Source organism: Chenopodium album, chromosome 27 (assembly GCF_948465745.1).
Source record: "Chenopodium album chromosome 27, dcCheAlbu1.1, whole genome shotgun sequence".
Classification (NCBI taxonomy): Eukaryota; Viridiplantae; Streptophyta; class Magnoliopsida; order Caryophyllales; family Amaranthaceae; genus Chenopodium; species Chenopodium album.
This window is the reverse complement of record NC_137860.1, coordinates 34,179,419-34,193,466: the sequence shown is the minus strand read 5'-3', so window position 1 is coordinate 34,193,466 and position 14,048 is coordinate 34,179,419. Positions and strand designations below refer to the sequence as shown.

At 37.4% G+C, this 14,048-nt stretch overlaps 1 pseudogene; it reads right to left on the bottom strand.

The window, feature by feature from the left end:
• Positions 1-1,401: 1,401 nt before the first annotated feature.
• LOC145619292 (subtilisin-like protease SBT1.6 pseudogene) lies at positions 1,402-4,089 on the bottom strand (annotated as a pseudogene).
• Between the last annotated feature and the right edge of the window lie 9,959 nt (positions 4,090-14,048).

The window sequence follows — 14,048 nt, the reverse complement described above, 5'->3', positions numbered from 1 at the left end:
GAGAATTTGGTTGGAAAAATGGATTGAAGACGGTGATCTTGGTGTAGGGTTTAGTGAGGGTTTTATGAGGGGGTGAAGAGGTGAGATTAGTGGCAAAGGTAGTGGAGGAAGGTCACGTGGTGTTGTAGAGGAGTGGCACGTGTTTTGTTGATACAACGAAGTAAATAAGTCTCTTAAAGGATAAAGTTTGGTTCCCGCGCTTTTTACGCGACACGTTAGTTAGCTTGTTGATTGGGTTAAGTAATCAAAGAATTTGGAGTTTTAGTTATGTACAAGTATAAGGTGTGAAAAAGCCCATTATAGTGGTCCGTTAAACATGAATAAAGGAGGCCACTTTTGCAAGTTTTTCATAGAAGACATTAAGGTTGAAATCAAATACACTATTGAGCCTAGAAAAAAAAAAGAGGTTTATATATTATTTTTATTATTGTAAATTCACTTGAATATAATGAATATATCATATTATTAGTGGTGTGATTTGAATTTTTTTTTTTTTCCAAATGGGAGGGTGAATTGGAGAAATTGTTGCAAATGATAATAGATTTTGAATGGATTGTGCCAGTATTACATGGGGTCATTAGACTCATTACTCATTAGTGGTACAATGTACAAATGAAAATGACTAATTAATTTTATCAGTTGGCTTGAATTTTCTAGTTTTATTAAGAATTTAAGATTGTTACCAAAGCTCCCTTAGAAATGGAGCTTTTTTGAGTTGATAGCTTTAATATTTTTAGTGTAACCTATATGTTGTTTCCTTGAAAATAATGACTTATTAATTTATTATGTGTCGTTAGTGATGAGATTTTTTGTAGTCTATTTTAGCAACACCATTTATCATAATTTAAAATAGACCAACAAGGCAACATATTTGTCAAATTTTCATAAATCATAGAAGGACCATTCTATGAAAACCTATTACCCTTCCAGTTTTCCTCAATTCAAGTTGTATTCAAGTTAATTTTTCATACCCCTCATATAGGACATAAGTGTTGCTTTTCTAAGGGTCTGTTCACATTTACTAAACTGAGCTGAACTGAATTGATTGGAGCTGAATTGAACTGTGATTGAAGCTACACTGAACTGAATATTTTATGAGAGAAGGAAATTAAAAGCTGAGCTGAACATAACTGAACTGAACTGTACTGAAATTAAGTTAAAGTGAACAGACCCTAAATTCACTCCTAATCAAATTGGATGCTATCAAGTATCAATGGTTGAATGGGCCATTCAAGTGGGAAATTAATTTGGCAAAATGAAGTCTAAAATGCATAACGATACGAGTCTCCACTCTCACATACAAGTATCTACAGATACTTAAGTTGGTTAACAGAAAGAGGACACTAACAACATTCATGTGAAATATAGTAATAGCCACATTGCCAAGAAGACACAGCAGTATCAATAATGTCATGTAAAAGATGACTTCAATTTTGCAACATCTGTTTATACTTTTATACTGGACAGTACTACAATACTACTCATCACTTCTACTTTCTCTTTTTTCTGTCTTTATACAAACAACATTGCCTTTTTATAATTACAACATCATCATCATCAAGACAGAACCCATTCCCAAAAGCAAAAGCAAATCAACTCATTTAATTTTTTTAAAAAAATCCATCAAAAGTTACTAATGCTAAACCCATCTTTTGATCATTGGCATCAAAGTGAACCAAACATACCATACCATTCATTCTTTCCCTATTATACATCAATTTCCACCTCCACAGGATTACAATGGGTTTACTTGGGTCACTACAATGGGGCTCCGAACCACATGCTTTCCATCCACCCAAGATATCCAACCGAAACCCGCACCCGTATCTCCCAAATTCAAATTCTTACTATCCACCGTAACCTTCACGATAAAAGTAATCCTCTTCACCTTGTCATTAAACACCAATGTATCTGGCTTCACCGAAACTGCCACCCCCTTCGCCGGAACCTCCACTTTCATCTTATAAACCGCGTTCACATCATCCCCTACATTAGTCACCGTCCTTACAAACGTCTTGCTCGTAACCCCGGACCCCGGAAACAACACCGCAATCGACGGATAATTCAAATTCTCCGGTGACGCTTTCCTCTTCATATTACAATTAGCAGGATTCCTAGTAATCACTTGAATCGTCTTCGGCCCGTACCCAATTGCACACAAGAAATTAACATAATCATCATTAGTAATATCATAAACAAGACCCGGATCCAAAGCTTGCTCCAAATTCAAATGCCCGGACCCATAATCATAAGCATTAGACGCTTTCCCAGGGATTGCCTCATCAGTCATTAGCTTCAGCTGATTGTTAGTAAGACTAGCTGTTGTCATGATTGCAGATTTTATCATCGCCGGCGACCAATCAGGGTGCGCCGATTTCAACAATGCCGCAGCCCCACTTACATGGGGACACGCCATTGAAGTGCCGGACAAAATATTGAACTCCGTTCTCCGGGTATCCACGTCTAACCCGGTGGGACCCACGGCATCGGTCCAGCCCGCGAGAATGTTAACCCCGGGAGCAATCAAATCGGGTTTTAATATCTCCGGGTTTAACCCGTTTGGACCTCTGCCGGAAAATGACGCCACCACCGGCGCCGGTTTAATTCCGACGACGGTTCCTTTGAAGTTGATTGTTGCTTTTGGTGATCGTGTTGCAGCGTAAGCTTTGATTAAATCTCCTTCGTCGGATCCAACACCAACGGCTGGGATTAAATGCGCGTCACCTACTAATCCCTCACCGTTAGATGCTCCGTTAGCGAGAATCATACCAACACCACCAGCTTTCTGAACAACCACCCCTTTCGCAACTCTGGGGTTACTCCCTCTATCACAAATTACAATTTTACCCTTCACCTCTTTTGGATTTAGAGAATTCTCCATACACAAAGAAACCGAGAGAGTACCCGTTTTACCCGGGTAAACAATCGGGTATAACCCTTTTTTTAAAGGTAAACCTGAGTAAAGAGATACGCCGGAGATTCTTTTCCCGTTTCCTAAAACAATCTCCGCCGGAAAATTCCGATCAATTGTCCCCGCACCAACGGTGGTTATCCACGGTGCTAAATTCGTCACCGACATAGTATTCGGCCCGTCATTCCCAGCAGAGGAAGACACAAACACCCCTCTTGAAACGGCACCGTATGACCCGATTGCAATCGGGTCGAGATAATACGGAGAAGAAATACCATCTCCTCCTCCGATAGAAATAGAGATAACATCAACACCATCATTAACAGCAGCATCAAAAGCAGCCAGAATATCAGAATCAAAACAACCAGAATTTTTCCAACAAACCTTGTAAACTGCTAACCTTGCTTTAGGAGCAACACCTTTAGCAACCCCAGAAGCGTAACCGTTCATGCTCGCGTTAAACGAGTACCTTCCTGCTGCTGTTGATGCTGTGTGGGTCCCATGACCGTCGGCGTCTCTCGGAGACTTGAACTCCACCGCCGACGAAGTGTTCCCGACGCTAATCCCGGGGAAGGCGGAGTGTCCTTTGGAGAAGTATCGTGCACCGATGATCTTACGGTTACAGTTATTTTTGCCGAATTTCTCACCAACTTCGCAGGTTCCTTTCCATCGTTTGGGAATAGGGCCGAGGTTCTGGTCGGAGAAGGAAGGTCTCTCCGGCCATATCCCGGTGTCGAGGACTCCGATGATGACGTCAGAGCCGTAATCGGATTCCGACCATAGTCCACGTTGGATTCTTAGTCCGAGGAATTGTGGGGACCGCGTTGTGTGGAGTTCCCGGCGGCGGTCTTCGAGGACAGCGAGGATTGAAGGGTGGTTGTTGAGGGTTTCAGCTTGTGAAGCGGTTAACACGGCGGAGAAGCCGTGGAAAACGGTGTCGTATGTATGGAGAATTTCAGATTCCGAGGAAGTGAATTCAGAAGTGTACCAGTGGTACTGGGAGGTGAAGACGGTGGGTTTAGCGATTCTGTCGACCCGAATAATGTAAGTTTTTCGGGTTTCCAGGTCGGGTTGAGCAGAGGTGAGAGTAAGGAGGAGAAGAAGGAATGGTGGGAGGAGGTTATTCAGTTTCGCCATTGGAGGGGAGAGAGAGAGTGAGTGGGGGGGAGTGAAGTGAAGTGGAATATGAAATGGAGTGTTAAGTGGAGATTATATTGTCAGAGATAATTGTCTTATATTGAGTTAATTAATTAGTAATTAAGTAAAGGTGGGCTAAATTTTTGGAGATTAATTAGTTTAAGGTGTTTCGGGAATGATATTGTCGATTTCAGGGGGAAATTTTATGTGTTAAAGTCGTTAAAGCATCATAGTTTAAGATTTTTTGTAATTCCACTTTTTCAATCGATGAGTCTTGGTTAGGTGATATTTTGGGATTTTTTTGGCTAAATATGTTCATATTGTTGTGCAAAATGGTCAATGTCTTGCTAACAACAAAACGATTAAACCGTTAGCCCTTATTTAAAATAAAATTAAGCCATTCCATGTAATTTTAGAACGTAGGTTTAAACATTTGATGTAATTAGTTTAATTGTTTTACTTTCTTTATATATATATATAAAGATTTAATAAGATAGTACTCCGTATTGTAAATTAAACCATTCATGATATATTAAGGGCATGAATGAAAAGCATACAAATATAGGATTTACAAATAAAGGAAATATACTTATGATATATCCATAATCCCATCCATTAATATAATATGGAGTATCACTTAATTAATGATATTACTTTGTTGGAGTGTATACATAATAAGACAAAATTAGAAATTCACTGTGTCATTCTCAATTTCTCATCACAGTTATCCTTTAATTAATCTGATAGCACCAATGCTTGACAAATATAATGACAAGTTTTATGGGTGATTAATACGTAGCATTTGTCATTAAAATATGCCCCACTAAGGGTTGGGGCAAACAAATAATGTTTGTAGTACTAGCCTTTTGTTAATGGGGAAGGGGTTCATGCTTTTATTACGTGGCATGAGTTTTAAGCACAAGAATGTTAATCCTAACCGTTGGTTTGCATGGGTTTTCAACACTTTTTTCATGGTACAATAGATCAATTTATTTTTAAAATACAGCTTTTAGTAGGATTATATAGCTAGCTAGCTAGACAATCTTTTCTAATGTCAAGATTATTTTGCTTCCTTATCACATCATGGTTAAATTTAATATTATATCATTTTCGTTACATTATGCTTGTCCCATTTGTTATTTGCATAATACAATTAAAGCACATTAATGTAAGTTTTAAGTTTGAAACTAATCGAGGTTTGATTTTACTTTAAAATATTAGTTATATTATGACGAGCCATGCATTTGATGAATTTATGAATTACATTGTTAAGGTTCATACGAGTGATTATATTCTAACTAAAAAAATAAAAATAACAAAGAAATGAAATGAGCATCTTCTTTTCATCTTAAGATTCCTAATCATCCATAATCCATTCATTTCTCGTATCACCTTTTCATAATTCAAACATCTATAATCAGCATCTACTTTTCATCCTACACCCACTAAGTAGCATCATTGCATTGACACTAATTATTACAAATTAAACCTAAGCTTACTATATCTTTTTAGTAAGTCAACATATTACAATGCAAGTAGCAAATTAGCAATTTATCAATACCATTGACGACTTATATACAATCATACATACACAGTTTAGCATTTGAACAAGCTGATTTAATAAAAAACAGAGTACTAATTTTAGTTCATAGTACGGCCTTATAGAAATGATGAACATGTTCATCTGATATGCCTTAATATTCTAATAGGTAATTGTACGTGACAGGAACTAAATTATCTAAAACATTGAGTTGGTTAGTTGTTGAATTTTTAATTGTTGTTATTAACTTATTAGTATATAAATGGATAACAAAGATAAGAACAAAACTTTACATTCCTTAGAAATAGAATATTTCAAATGTCTAACTATTATAAAAAAAAGATATAGAAGTATTTTGTTAGTAATAAAAACAGATTCGGAGAAGGTTGTCATACATATGCGACTTTGTTTATGTATATGCAGGGTAGTTCATGAAATTTTAGAGGCCTAAAAAAGTGAAATAAATTATTTGTGCTTATATGAGAATGAGATCATATTTGACATGATTCAACCATTTAAAGAATATCGATTATATACGAAATAGTATCGTATTTTAAATTTTAATTAGTTGATATAACAGTATGATCGAGCTACCTAAATTTTCAACATTTACAGATGAGCTTCTTTCATCTGACTTGATGGTTAAAATTGCATGTTCATGTAAATCACAAATTAAGTTAATCTTTACAGGCGGATGATGAACTCCTCCAGCTTGCACTGCATGAGTAACGTGACGCACAACTTAATGTTCATACTGAAATTACGGCAATGGGAGTTTCATACTTCATCCATGCATCACAACATGAATTTCTTACTTCCTAGCTAACTGCCCCCTACTACACCCAACTTGTTTTTGCTATACAAACTCATCATCATTAGTTCATTACGGTGCTATTATTATTTACTTCAACTTAACAACAAAGTATATGTGTACACACCAAAATTAGAAAGTTATTTGAGGGCCGGGACCAAAATTTTCATTGTAAGGGCATGTTCTCTTCAGCTTAGTTCAGTTCAGTTTCTAATTTTCTCCTCTCATAAAATACTCAGTTCAATTTAATTTAGCTCCAATCAGTTCAGTAAGTTAGAACAAACCCTTAGTTCTTTGGAATACCAAGTAAAAGCAACCAATTTTCAAGTATATTTAAACTATTTTTACCTTAAATCTATCAATAGCAATAAAATTGAAAATTAAGGGGTGCTAAGGCTCTTGACGGTCCCCCTATGTTCCACCTATGTATGAGTACTCGTATACTACCTCTGGTCCAAATTACTCGCAACTTTGGGGTATTATTTGTGAGATATAAAATATTCCAAAGTTGCGAGTAATTTGGACCGGAGGTAGTAGTTTTATCACACATATTCATTCAGCGACTTTTGTTATTGATCTTAACTGTTAACCCTTTTATTTCATGTTTTACTCTCTTAAGAGGTCGTCTACATTGATCTATAACTCGTGCTAACTAAATTGAACTCCAAAGGCCGGAGCAATAAAAAGATTGTAACAATATGGAATAATCACTAGTGATATTGAAAAAGGAAAAAAAAAAAAAAAAAAAAAGGGAATAAAACAAGAATAAAATTAGCTTGATAAACGGCTGCAATCAAGGCAAGATAGTGTAAAAATCAATGGAAAGTTAAACAGGAAAAATCCTGGGCAAATAAGGAGAGCAGATTATCGGACGGTGGTTAGAGTAGAGAGGTGCGCGCGCAAGTAGTGGCAGACATGTGTTCATTTGTAGTACTATTACTAATATGCTTACTTTTTTCTTTTTTTTTTTTTTTTTTTTTTTGAAAGCTTACTTTGGATAAATCATTAACGCATTCAGTTTTTTCCGGCGGCCCCACACACCTTCCAACTTTGATTATTTGATTGGAGTACAAAGTTGCATTCATAGAAAAATAAAATATCTGAATTAAATTCTATTGTAAGTTTAGAAACAGTCAAAGATTATTTGGCTAATAGTTTCCATAATAGTTATTTTACATCTTACAAATAGTTTTAAGCTCGTGAGTTATCTACTATACTCTTGTTGTCATCCTCAAAATACCTTAGGATTTAAATCTAACTTTAATTGATTTTGTTTGACAATGTTTTTTAACCAATAATTGTGGATAATGGGTAGAACAGTTTTATAACAAAAGTGTGTCAACTAAATAAGAAAGAATTTATTTATAACTGAATTATTGAACGGTAATAAAACATGCATACTTAATAATGAGTATCACTAATTTGATTTATTTATAAGTGAGAATACTTTTATACTCGTAATTGTTTCTCAAATTATATATTTATGCTCTACAATAATACTCTCTCCAATGTTGGGAAAAATAGTCTTCTTATTTTCACCATCCACGGAGAAAGGTCATCAACATTTAAGGTACACGTAACACATCGCTTTCTCTAATAACTCAATCTTAGTAGCACAATTGTTGAGCCATATAATGTGTATAGCTAACGGGTCAATGAATAAGCCCTAATCTCTATTACTAGGTTTGTATATATATACCGTGAGTATCATAATACAATACACAGAAAACTATTCTCTCTATTATTGACATGATATTGGAGCCTCTATACTTATTTGTTAAGATAGAATATATCTTATTAGGAGATAATATATTTTAGGTATATAATTATATCATATTATATCTTAGGATATCTTGAGATCTTGGGAATATTATCTTAGTTAGGTAAATTATTCCCCAAGGATTGTATTCTTATAAATATCAATTTACTGATGAATGAGAAGATTAGAACTTTGTGAATTAATTTGACATGGTATCACAGCTAGGTTTCAAAACCTAATAATTTTTTTTTTTTACCTTCTCTAAACGTGAGTGATGGGTGAGAAAACACAAGTTGACTTAACATATTACCTTGGGTCGAGTGATAACCCAGGTAATGTAATCACGCCATTCAATTGCGTGGTGAGAATTATGATGAGTGGGCACAAGCAATCAGACGATCCTTGATAGCTAAACGCAAGTTTGGATTCGTGGATGGCACAATCAAACAACCTACGGAAGACACGAAATTGGCAGATTGGATTGCGGTGCAGTCCATGTTGGTATCCTGGATTACTAACACGATTGATGCGAAGCTTCGTCCCACGATTGGTGACTATGATGATGCTAGTGTTTTGTGGACGAATTTAAAGAATCGGTTTTGCGTTGTAAGTGGTACGCGTGTGTGCCAATTGAAGAATGCCTTGGGTGAGTGCAAACAAGCCTCGCAGGAGTTAGTAACTGATTACTTTGGCAGGCTGTCGAAGGTGTGGAACGAGCTACTCACGTTTATTCGAGTCCCGAAGTGTTCGTGTGGGAAGTGTACGTGCAATATACTTGCTCAGGTGGAGGAGATTAGGGAGGAGGATTACCTTCATTAATTTTTAATTGGGTTAGAAGATCATTATGCTTCGATTAGAGCACAACTTCTTGCCCAATTACCTCTCCCGACGGTTGATGTTGCATACCAAAATGTAGTAATGATTGAGAGGCTTCGAGCAGGAGGTTTGGCCACAAACACCAAGGAATCTGCCATGGCATTCAAGTTAGATGCAAAGGCAAAATCGAAGTATGTTGATACAAGTCACTTGTTTTGTGATCATTGCAATCGTCAAGGTCATGATAAGGCTGGTTGTTTTCAACTTGTTGGCTACCCAGATTGGTGGGGTGAGAGAGGTCGTGGCGGCAGGGGTCGTGGCCGAGGTGGAGGACGTGGCAGCGATGGCCGAGGATCGCGTAATGGTGGCAGCAATGGCTCAGCATTGTCTGGTACATCTCAACAAAACTCTGTGCGTGCAAACAAGGTGGCTAGTGGGTCGTCTAATGGACAACAATCATCAATTTCTCCGGAAGATGCATCAGGTTTGGTGGGTGTGAATGCTACCCAAATTCAACAAATTTTGGATATTTAAAATCCAAAATCTAGACAATTGCATGGTAAGGATAATATGATTCCGTGGATTATAGATACGGGGGCGTCAAATCATGTCACATGTGATTTTTCAATGCTAGTAGATGTGAAGAGAGTTCAAAATTGTCCCGTTGGTTTACCTGATGGGAAGTCAGCTAACGCGGATCAATTGGGAACGGTGATTTTGCCGGGGGGATGCGACTTGACAATGTTCTTTTTGTTCCTCAATTAACTTGCAATTTAATATCTGTAACTCAATTGAGTGATGAGTCTAATTGTACGATGCAATTTACTAACAAAATATGTGTTATACAGGACCTACTGACGAGGAAGGTGATTGGTGCGGGTGAACGCGTAGATGGACTGTACCTTTTCCGTGGTGTTCCTCAAGTGAAGGTTTTAGCAGTGGATGGCGAGTCTACATTTGATTTGTGGCATCAACGGATGGGTCACCCTTCGGACACAGTGTTGAAGATGCTTCCAACTGTGAGTAGTTATTCTAGGAGTCATAATAATAAGACATGTGATGTTTGTCCTCGTGCTAAACAATCTAGATGTAGTTTTCCCATTAGTGAGAATGAGGCAAGTCGTATATTTGAACTTGTTCATATAGGTTTGAGGGGTTCATATAAAACGCCCTCTACTTGTGGTGCACATTATTTTTTAACAATAGTTGATGATTTTTCTAGAGGAGTGTGGATTTATTTATTGAAAAATAAAACTGAGGTTGAAAGGATGTTCTTGAATTTTATTGCTATGATTAAACGTCAATTTGGTCAAGTGATAAAAATTGTTAGAAGTGATAATGGAACGGAATTTAATTCTTTGCGTGATTATTTTTTCACAAATGGCATATTATTTGAGACATCGTGTGTGGGAACCCCCCAACAAAATGGGAGAGTTGAGAGGAAACATCAACATATATTAAATGTGGCACGGGCATTGAGATTTCAAGGGAATTTGCCGTTAGAATTTTGGGGTGAATGTATTTTATCAGCTTGTCATTTAATAAATAGAACCCCGACACCTCTACTTGAAAATAAAACCCCATTTGAAATCTTGTTTAACAAACCTCCATCATATGATTATCTTCGTGTTTTGGGTTGCCTATGCTATGCTCATAATCAACGAAGTAAAGGAGACAAATTCGCTAGTCGGAGTCGAAAATGTGTGTTTTTGGGATACCCATTTGGAAAGAAGGGATGGCGAGTGCTTGATTTAGAAACTAATGAAATATTTGTATCCCGTGATGTACGATTTTTTGAGAATATTTTTCCCTACATTGAACCCAAATATACAACTTCACCTAGGGAGTGTCAAGTGCCTTTATCTGATGAGTGTTTCAGTGATGATGAGTGGCTTGTTGGAGGGCATGAGGTGTGTTCAAGGGAGGCAGCGAGGGACGCAGCTGGGTTGCGGCATGATGTGGCAGACCGCAGCCCTCCTGCGGACAGGACTGCCAGCAACCCAGCAGCGTGTGATCAGCTCGCCGGGAAGCCAACAGCAGCAGACGCAGGCAGGCAGCAGCAAGCCGAGCACACGCAGCAGGTGTGTGAGGATGAGGGAGCTGTTGTGGTGCGTGAACAGGGGTTCCGTGAGCAGGGGGGAACCGTTGAGGATTTGGGAAAAGGAAAACGGATAAAAACTCCGTCAACTAAATTTCGTGACTTCGTGACACACATAATACGGAACAACAGTCCATCTAGCAAGGCTTCACCTATATCATCCTCCTCAGGTACTCCTTATCCCCTCACATATTTTGTTGATTGCTCACGTTTTTCAGAAAAGCATAAAAAGTACATTGCAGCTTTAACAGCAGGTAATGAGCCTAAGAATTTTAAAGAGGCTATGAAGCATCCAGGGTGGAGAGAAGCAATGGCTGCAGAGATCAAGGCTCTAGAAGAGCAAGGTACATGGGTTCTTGAGAAGCTTCCGCCTGGCAAGAAAGCTCTTGGTAGCAAATGGGTGTATACGGAGAAACGTGATGAGCATGGTAAACTTCTGAGATTAAAGGCAAGATTAGTCATCTTGGGTAACCACCAAGTTGAAGGTCTTGATTATAATGAGACATTTGCACCAGTAGCTAAAATGGCGACAGTTCGAACTTTTCTGGCAGTAGCAGCTGTGAAAAACTGGGAAGTACACCAGATGGATGTGCATAATGCATTTTTGCATGGTGACTTACAGGAAGAAATATACATGAAAATACCCCCTGGTTTTAACAAAAATAATTCTGAATATGTCTGCAGGATGAAGAAATCACTATATGGCCTCAGGCAAGCTCCTAGATGTTGGTTTGCCAAATTGACGACAGCATTAAAGAAATATGGATTTAAACAAAACTATTCTGATTATTCTTTGTTCACATTGACCAAAGGAAAATTACAGTTGAATGTTTTGATCTATGTTGATGATTTAATTGTTGCACGGAACGATAAAGTTGCCTTGTCACAGTTCAAGGCATACTTGGGAAACTGTTTTAAGATGAAGGACTTGGGAGCTTTGAAATATTTCTTAGGACTTGAGGTTGCTAGAAGCAATCAAAGGTTCTACATTTGTCAACGAAAATATGCTCTTGATATCATTTCTGAGACTGGATTGTTAGGTGCTAAGCCTGCCGATTTTCCCATGGAACAAAATCATAAACTAGCTCTTGCGGAAGGCAGAGTGTTGGAGGATGTGGAGAAATATAGACGTCTTGTTGGACGTTTAATTTACTTATCGGTGACTAGACCGGATTTGGTATATTCCGTTCATATATTGTCTCAGTTTATGCAGACTCCGAAGGAAGAACATTGGGATGCGGCACTCCGTGTGGTGCGCTACTTAAAGAAAAATCCGGGACAGGGAATTCTTCTTCGATCCGACAGTGCACTGAGGTTAGAGGGGTGGTGTGACTCTGATTGGGCGAGTTGTCCTCTTACTAGGCGGTCATTGACAGGTTGGTTTGTGCTACTTGGTTTTTCCCCGGTGTCCTGGAAAACTAAGAAGCAACCTACGGTTTCTACATCATCTTCGGAGGCGGAGTATAGGTCAATGGCGGCCGTGACATGTGAATTGAAGTGGTTGAAACAAGTCCTACGAGACTTGGGTGTGCAACATTCGCAGGGTATGAAATTATTTTGTGATAGTCAGTCGGCTTTGTACATTGCACAAAACCCGGTATTCCATGAAAGAACGAAACATATTGAGGTTGATATGCATTTAGTGAGAGATGCAATTACAGATGGTTTGATTTCGCCATCTTATGTTCCTACAAAGGAACAACTTGCAGACATTTTTACCAAGGCCTTGGGTAAGGCTCAGTTTGAGACACTACTTAGCAAGATGGGCATTCGGGATCTTTATGCTCCATCTTGAGGGGGGATGTTAAGATAGAATATATCTTATTAGGAGATAATATATTTTAGGTATATAATTATATCATATTATATCTTAGGATATCTTGAGATCTTGGGAATATTATCTTAGTTAGGTAAATTATTCCCCAAGGATTGTATTCTTATAAATATCAATTTACTGATGAATGAGAAGATTAGAACTTTGTGAATTAATTTGACATTATTAAATGATGTCTATGAAGATAAGTAGGATTTGGCATGACTCAGCTAGCTTTTTTTTCTTAATGATCAAGGTGTGTGTGAGTGTGAAAGTGAGAGTGCGACGTAGCCCTTCAAGGGTCCAACCCCACGAAGAAATTAAAGAAGCTCATCACACACCAAAGCAATCAATGATCATAGCACTAGGTAGATATGGAATTTAGCGTCATAATAGTAACATTCCTTAATTACAGGGAAAAAGAAGCATTGTCTTTTTCGATGATTTTAACACTTTCAAGTCTATATCATCTAATAATTCAATGCCATTGCCTTCAATGGTCATCAAATGTGACATTAATTGATTTAAAATGCTACTTCTATATCACATTAAGTGCAACAAATGTGTATTATGTGTGAGACGTAAAAAATTTCTTTATTACATACTTGTACTATATATACTTACTCAATAAAAAAAAAACGCTCAAAATAATTTGGAATCAAAAGAGGAAAAATGAACATAACATTAAGTGTTTTTACATTTATTACAATATTTATCTTATACATGGATGTGAATGTCTTATGTTACGACCCTTAAGTCACCACGAACTTTTCATTTCATATACTCCGTACTTCATATTAGATATGGTAACATCGGAAAGTAGAAAAGGCAATCTAAGGGCTTAATTGGCTTTCTATTAGTCAATGAAAATATGTCAAAGTAGCCGTTAGTTTATTGCAGTAACGTGGGCATGTTCTCATGTGCAATATGGGCGATACCATAAAGAGACGTAGGCAGTAGGTTGTTTGCTAATTAAATCCCTAGTTTGTTGTCAGAGTGCTCCCATTTAGCCGTTTATTTAACTAAAATCTTGACAAAGATAACTAATCATGCAAGAACTTTTGTGTAAAGCCATTTTCTTTTATTGATAATTTTCCGAGTGTCATAGTTTATGAATTTTCATCTGCCAAGCTCAAGTGATCAACGAACATATTGATAATGTA